Below are 7,211 nucleotides of genomic sequence, written 5' to 3'. Positions count from 1 at the left end.
TTTTGAGGCAGGGTATCACTCCAGCCTGGGCTGGAGTGCAGTGGCATGATCACGGCTCACTGCAGCCTCAACCTCCTGGGCCCAAGCCATCCTTTCACCTCAGCCTTCCAAGTAGCTGGGACCACAGGTGGGTGCCACCATGCCCGGCTAATTTTTAAAACATTTTTGTAGAGACAGGGTTTTGCTATGTTGCTTAGGCTGGTCTCGAACTCCTGAGCTCAAGTGATCCTCCCAGCTCAATCCCTCTAAAGTGCTGGGATTACAGGTGTGAGTCACCATGCCTGACCGAAAGTTTCCATTTTTGATCAATCTTCAAATGTGTGTTTGAACTGGAGGGCTACTCAGATTCTCTGTAAAAGAGAAGAAACTTGATTTTCAACAGGTGGTTGGTTTCCTACTCCCTTATAGAAGCCCACACTCTTTGCATTTTCTAGAATCTACCTTCCAAAAAGTGTGAGGTCAGTGAATGAAAAACTGCAAACAGAACCCATATTAATGGACTTTGAAAAAAAAGTAATACATATTTTTTTAGGGCAGTTTTAGATTTACAGAAAAATGAGCATAAAATACAGAGATTTCCATCTACTCTCTCATCTCCACACCAGTTCACCCTACTATTAAGATCTTGCATTGACGTGATGCATTTGTTACAATTGATGGGACAATACTGATGCATTAAGTAAAGCCCATAGTTTACATTGGGTTAATGAATAAATTCTCAGTTTTTGTTCATGTGAGATGAGCCCAAGTCTGTAGTTTTCCATCCCTTTCTCTCTATGTCTCTTTTGATCCCTGCACCAGGGCTTCTTAGTCCTGGCCCTACCCCGGCCAGTGCTGTGAATGTGGCATAACACTTCTCCTTCCTGGCTTTGCCAGTGCGAATGGTAGCCTAAGTGCCTTCCAGCTCTGCAATGCCACAAATCTCTATTTCAAGGGCCTACCTGCCGCTATTATCTGTTTGTCTGTTTAATCTGTTAACATTTACAATGGAATTGATCCTGGGAGGAAAGGTCCGGGCTGCTTTTGGGGTGAAGGGAGAGAGACTCAAGGAGAGCATTTCCCTTTCCTTGGATTTTGTGTCCACTCGACACATGAAAATATATTCAGGCTTCCTAGTCTCTGCCCCCCCACCTTCCCATTGCAGCACCCAGGAGAAAGAGGTTCTCAGAAAACATCCAGGTGTGTGCCCCATGACTTCCTGTCACCATAAAGACCCCCCAGGTTAAGGAGGAGTGAAATCTGTCCTCATCTCACTCCCAGACACTCTCGGGTGTCTCCCAGCCAGGACTTTTCTCCCTACAGCTCCCGCCATCCTCCCTGCCACCTGCAACCTCACAACTGGGTCCTTGCTCTCTCTCTTCCCCTGTGTCTCCAGGCCACAGGGAGCCCCTCCCGCTCCTGGGAAATGGGAAACAAGATCCTTCTCTTGCAGGCATTGTCCTGTCCCCAATCCCTTTGGCCCTCAGTTATGCGTCCTATTCAGCAGCCTCCAACCCAGTGAATAACATGTGTCTACCCACACTTACCCACCACTGAGTGGCCTGGCATCTCCACCCTGGTCCTCCAGTCAGTCAGAGCAGATTCTCTTTGGTCTGTTTTATATATGGAGCATATTGTTTGATGAAAAGCCCAGTCTTGAGCTTCCTGTGCTAGCTGCTTGCTGTGTGACTTTGGGCAAATGACTTAAACTCTCTGTGCTTTGGTTCCTTCATCTGTAAAATGGGGATAATAATGGTATCTGCCTCATAGGCTTTTATGAGGATTTTATGAGCAGAATATGTGTAAGCACTTAACATGTGTCTTGAATACAGTAAGCGTTATATAAGTATTAGCTATTATGAGGATGACGGTATTTATTTTTTTAAACCTTGCCTTCTGTTGGCTTTCTTTTTGATCCTCTTGGTTCTCCTCCCTCTCCTTTTCCTAGATAGTTTTCCAGACCTTATCAATGTCTACCGTTCTCCTCTGGCCACTTCCTGCCATGGTCAGCCACCAGCAGTCCCTGTCCAGCAGGCAGGATGGTGACTGAGGCCTCAGCACCAAGACTTCTCAAATCACTGCATGATAAAACAATTTTTTTTTCTGCATTCAGCTGGAAACTCTAGAAGAAAAGGCACATTGAGGCCACTAGGCTGGAAGTACAGACCCGTCTTCCCTCCAGTTTATAAGTAAGCTCCCCCACACTACCATTCAGGTGCCCCTGCCAAAACTACCCCTTCTATCTTCTAAATTTAGGACTAAAATGTTCTTACCTCCTCTCCTCCTTTTGACCAAGGCTGAGATGGCCCCATGTGTTCCTTGAAGCTCCCTTATCTTACCCTTGCTCAGGGCATTTTGGGGGTGTCTATGGGTGGTTGATGCCTGGTGCCAGGCTCTGAAAAGGGGCGAGTAATGGGAGTGCCTGTTCAGGATGGACACCCCAGGGGTCCTCAGGAAGCAGGGCACTCATTCATTTATAACCCACAAATCAGTATCCAGAAAAAATATCTCTGGACTGAGCTGAGTTTGCTTGTACCAAAATTTTGGATGAAAAAGGTTGTTTAGCCAAAGAACCGAGAAAACAACATTAGAAGGCTTTTGTTTAACCTACTTAAAAGTGAGAGTGTTTTTTAGACTTCGTGCAACAGTTTGTATGTAAATAGCTTGTGCTAATTGCAAATGAGTCTTATCTCTCCTTTAAAGTAGACCCTGAGGGATTTTTATTTGGAAATACTTTGTTAGCAGTTACTCCAAAGCAATATAATTACTGTTCTCTCCAAACATTCTTTAATACAGACTTGAGTCTAAATCAGGGGAGGAAAGAAGGAGCTGATATAAAACCCTGTCACTCACAAAGCCATCCTTATAAGGAAGAACTTTCGAGCCACAAGAGCTGTCAATACCCAAGGAGGTTTGGGGAGGGAATGAGCTGCCCTAGAAAGAAAGGGAGGTGCTGAGGGGGAAGGTAGCCTCCCCTTCCTTTGTTTTCTTCACCTTGAGGCCTAAGGAGGGGTTTGGCCAGAGGAGAGGTGTCATTTCAGCACAAACTGCCCATCCTGGACCACAGGGCTATGTTAGCAGAAGGGGTATTGGGGTGAGATAGTTTGAGGGAGGCCCCTCCTTAGAAAAGGAGCTGTCCACTCTCACCATGATGGCTGCATCTGAGTCTCAGCCTCAGGCTTAGGACTGTTAGGATACAGGGCTGGGGGGCAGCTGTAGGTAGAATAGCTTTCTGCTGGGGCCGGGACAGGAGGCGTTCGCTCTCAGACGCCAGCCCTGCACTTGCATGAGCTTGAGATTGGTGCCTCCTCGCATTTTGCAGCTTGCGCCTCTGCTTGCCTCACCGTGGTCCTGGCCCTGGCCCTGCTTTCTGCCCTGCCATGAGTATGAAGCCTTATTGAAATGCAAAACCTGTCTGGATATAGTGTAATCTCAACACTCATGCCTGTAACCCCAGGACTTTGGGATGCTGAGGCTGGAGGAACACTTGAGGCTAGGAGTTTGAGACCAACCTGGGCCACACAGTGAAACCCCTGACTCTACGTAATTAAAAAAAAATCAGCTGGGCATAGTGGTGTACACTTGTAGTTTTAGCTACTTGGCAGACTGAGGTAGAAGGATGGCTTGAGCCCAGGAGTTTGAGGTTGCAGTGAGCTATGATGGTGCCACTGCATTCTAGCCTGGGAGACAGAGGAGACCTTGTTAAAAGAAAAAAAAAAAAAAAGCAAAACTCAGTTCACGGTAGGGTGGGGTAAGAGTCAGAGGGAGTCCACCGCCTGGAGGCTTCTCATAGGCACCCATCATTCCTTCCTCACAGTAGACAGCAGGGATGAGGGCAGCAGCCAGGCCTGGGCACAGCAATCATGGGAGAGAATGCAGCAGGAGGGCCACCTTTCTGGACCCTTCTCCTCAGGCTCTTGTAAGGAGTTCTCCCCTCTCCTTCATCTGCAATCTTAGCATGGCCTGGGAGGCAGAGGGCCCACTGGAATGCATCAAGCAATAGAGCTTGCCCCAGCATCCCCTAGGGAAAATTAGTGCCCAGCCCAAAGAAGCCATCTCATCCTATGAAAGTATGGAGCTGGGACCTGGCTGATGAATTTGGCAAGACTCCCGGCCCCCTCCTTCTCCCCTCTCCCCAACCACACACCTGCTCCCACTCCCTCTCCTGCTGCCCCAAGACCTGCTCCGAAGGGGTCCCATCCGGGCACCCAGGATGTGGAGGTCCCCATCAGATGGCCAGGATCAAGCCCAGCCTTGCCCTTTGTGACCCTCAGTGAGTCAGAGGCCCTCTCTGGTTCTGTGTCCTTGCTCCTATAACACAGAAAGTCTTCACTGGCGAGGAACCTCATCCCACCCTTTTTATACGCCCCCCCAGCATATCTCCATAAACAGCATGGCTGCCTCTGGCTTCAGGAGGTTCCCCTTGGGTGAAGTGTAGTCTCTGCTTTCTCGCTGCTATCTGAAACTCATTACATTCTAATTCCATTGAATAAACCAGTAGCAACTGTTTGTTAAAAGTGGAAGATGTGTCAGAGATGTGTTTTTATGTACATGTTTTCTAATTTGTGGCTGTAAGGGTTTGAGGTAGCTTATGACAATGCATAGTGTTCTTATATACACATTTATTGTTATTTATTTATCTAAAGCCAGGACGTAGGAACTAAAAGTGGAGACAGCTCCATTTAATTTCAAAGATTAAACTCGTTTGTTCTGGAAGCTCTTCTTAAGGAACCACAAAAGAATCAGAAACACTTAAATCCAGTGGGCCTAGGAGATGAGAGATGTCAACAAAATGTTGCAAGATGAAAGAGGATGGATGAGATGAAACCGATTAGCAGAGAGAAGACAACTGACACCTCTTAGCCTGCGGCTGGAAGTCAACATGAAGGAAGCATCTTCAGAACTGGAAGCACCAAAAATCTCTAAAGGGTGGGGTATAATGAAGGAACTGAAAACAGAACAATGGATTGAACGCTTAAGGAGCAGTTAGAGCCTGGGATTCCTTTCCCACCCCCAGCCAGGCACCTGCTCACCTACTCCCATACCCCATACTACCAAAGACATTTACCCCCTGGAGAACTGGATCTGAGGCCCTGGGCCTGGGGACAGTAGGCTCAGAGGACGATGGCAGTGTGGGGCCGCACAGCTGGCAGTGGACACGGAAGCCCTCACTCTGCGCTCGTAGGCCACAGCACAATCCCCGTTCCACGCCTGCTTCCCAGATGTGGGAAACTTGTCTGGACTCCACAGAGACATTTCTGTACAGGTCTTCATCTGGGGCAGGAGGCACTGGCCAGCTGGAATGACTGAGAGCTTCGATGCCTCTCCTAGGAGGCCTGCAAAGCCATTTTCCCTGGTGACCTTTGGCATGGACTGAGGCTATGGCTTTGGGGATGGAGGGTGGGGCAATTCTGCAGGAAGCGTCAAAGCACTCAGCTCTCTGGAGGCAGAGTCCTATCTGTGTATGACCTAGAACTGGAGGAATCCCTTCAAGCTCTCCTCCATGTATACTGGTAGCCTCATTTGGGATCAAAACCCAGCAGCCCAGGGTCAGCTACAATGTTCTTTTGCCTGAGCTCTCAGTACAGGCACTCAGTTGTGAGTAAGGGTATTTGCACGACTTGGAAACATTAAGGCACACACAAAGGGTTTTTTCAGAAGAAATAGGAAGAAGGATGAATTCAGTCTTGCCAGTTACCAGTCCTCTCCCTGGACTGGGGAGCCTCCTGGGGAACCTTCTGCCATGTTCAGGCTGCAAGGTCAAGAGCACAAAGCTTTGGGAGGGCTGGAGGCATCAGGAAAGACAAGGTTAAGGTATGAGGGGAGGGGGAGTAGGGCCCTGGCTGGAATACCAGGGAAGAGGAAGCAGGGGATGCTGGAGTCAGTGTTTTGCCTTTATCTTCTAGCCCCGGGGCAGCCCTGTTTCATCAGCTGCTTCTGAGGCTGAAGTTTTCTTGGCAATAGCCTGGCAGCCTCTCCATCTAGAGTGTTGAGCTGGTTCCAAAAGGCAGCAGGATCTCTCGGAGAGGAGAAAGTCTCAAGTTTCAGATTCTTGTCCTTGTTGGAGTCACAGTGGAACAGAACAAGAAAAAAAATGGGAGTGCGTCTAGTCATTAGAGTCGCAAACCTAATAAGTGGTAGGGCTGAAACTGATAACGACCATTAACGCTTCCTAAGCCCTTACTGGGTGCCAGACACCATGCTAAGCCAGTTACATGAACTGCCTCACTCATCCTTACAATAATTCCATGACATTAGGATCATCTCTATTTTTCAGGGGAAAGGGAGGCAGAAGATAGTTCTGTAATTTGCCCAAAGTGAACTGCTAGGAAGCTAGGGTGGGATTTGAACCCAGACTCCAGAACACTCAACTCTTACCCCAGGCTGCTCCCCTAGGACCCAGGTCACTGAATCATAGTTCTTGGCCTTTGGCTTTACTCCAGGGATGTTTAGGGATACACAGAGGAAGTAGAGGGCTCAGAGAGAGTCCCTGCTCCAGACTACGTCACCAAAGATGCTCTATCTCTCCCCTGAACACCAGACTCCAAGTGGGAACTACCTACCCATGGCTCTACCTAGATGTCCAGGAGACAGCTTACTACGAACTCCCACTTTCCCCTCACCATGTAAAATAAAACAAAACAGTCAAGCAAGACAAAATCTTCTGTTCTTCCCATAGTCTTCTCCCTCCCTAAAAATGGCAACCCCATTCTTTCAGGTGCACAGGGATAACATTTTTTTTGGTCAACATTGACTCTTTTCTTGGTCTTACATCTTGCAGTCAATCCATCAACATAGCCTGTGGCTCTGCCTTCCAAACAGACCCAGAATCTGACCACTCCGAACTACAGGCAGACCTCCATATCCATGGGGAATTGGTTCCAGTACTGCTGTGGATATCAAAATCCACAGATGCTCAAGTCCCTTAGTTAGCTCTCAGTCACAGGCTTCACCTCTATGGATATTGAGGATTGCTGCACTTTCACTGCTACCAACCTGGTCCGGGCCACTCTCATCTCATGCTAGGACTATTGCAGTAGCCTCCCAGCAGGTTTCCTGCTTCTGCCCTATAATCTATCCTCAATATAGCAACCCCAGTGATCTAGTTAAAACATAAATTAGGCCGGGCACGGTGGCTCACGCCTGTAATCCCAGCACTTTGGGAGGCCGAGGCGGGTGGATCACGAGGTCAAGAGATCGAGACCATCGTGGCCAACATGGTGAAACCCTGT

This window comes from Cebus imitator, unplaced genomic scaffold (genome assembly GCF_001604975.1).
Source record: "Cebus imitator isolate Cc_AM_T3 unplaced genomic scaffold, Cebus_imitator-1.0 Scaffold60, whole genome shotgun sequence".
NCBI classification, from domain to species: domain Eukaryota; kingdom Metazoa; phylum Chordata; class Mammalia; order Primates; family Cebidae; genus Cebus; species Cebus imitator.
Note: the sequence above shows the minus strand (reverse complement) of the source record.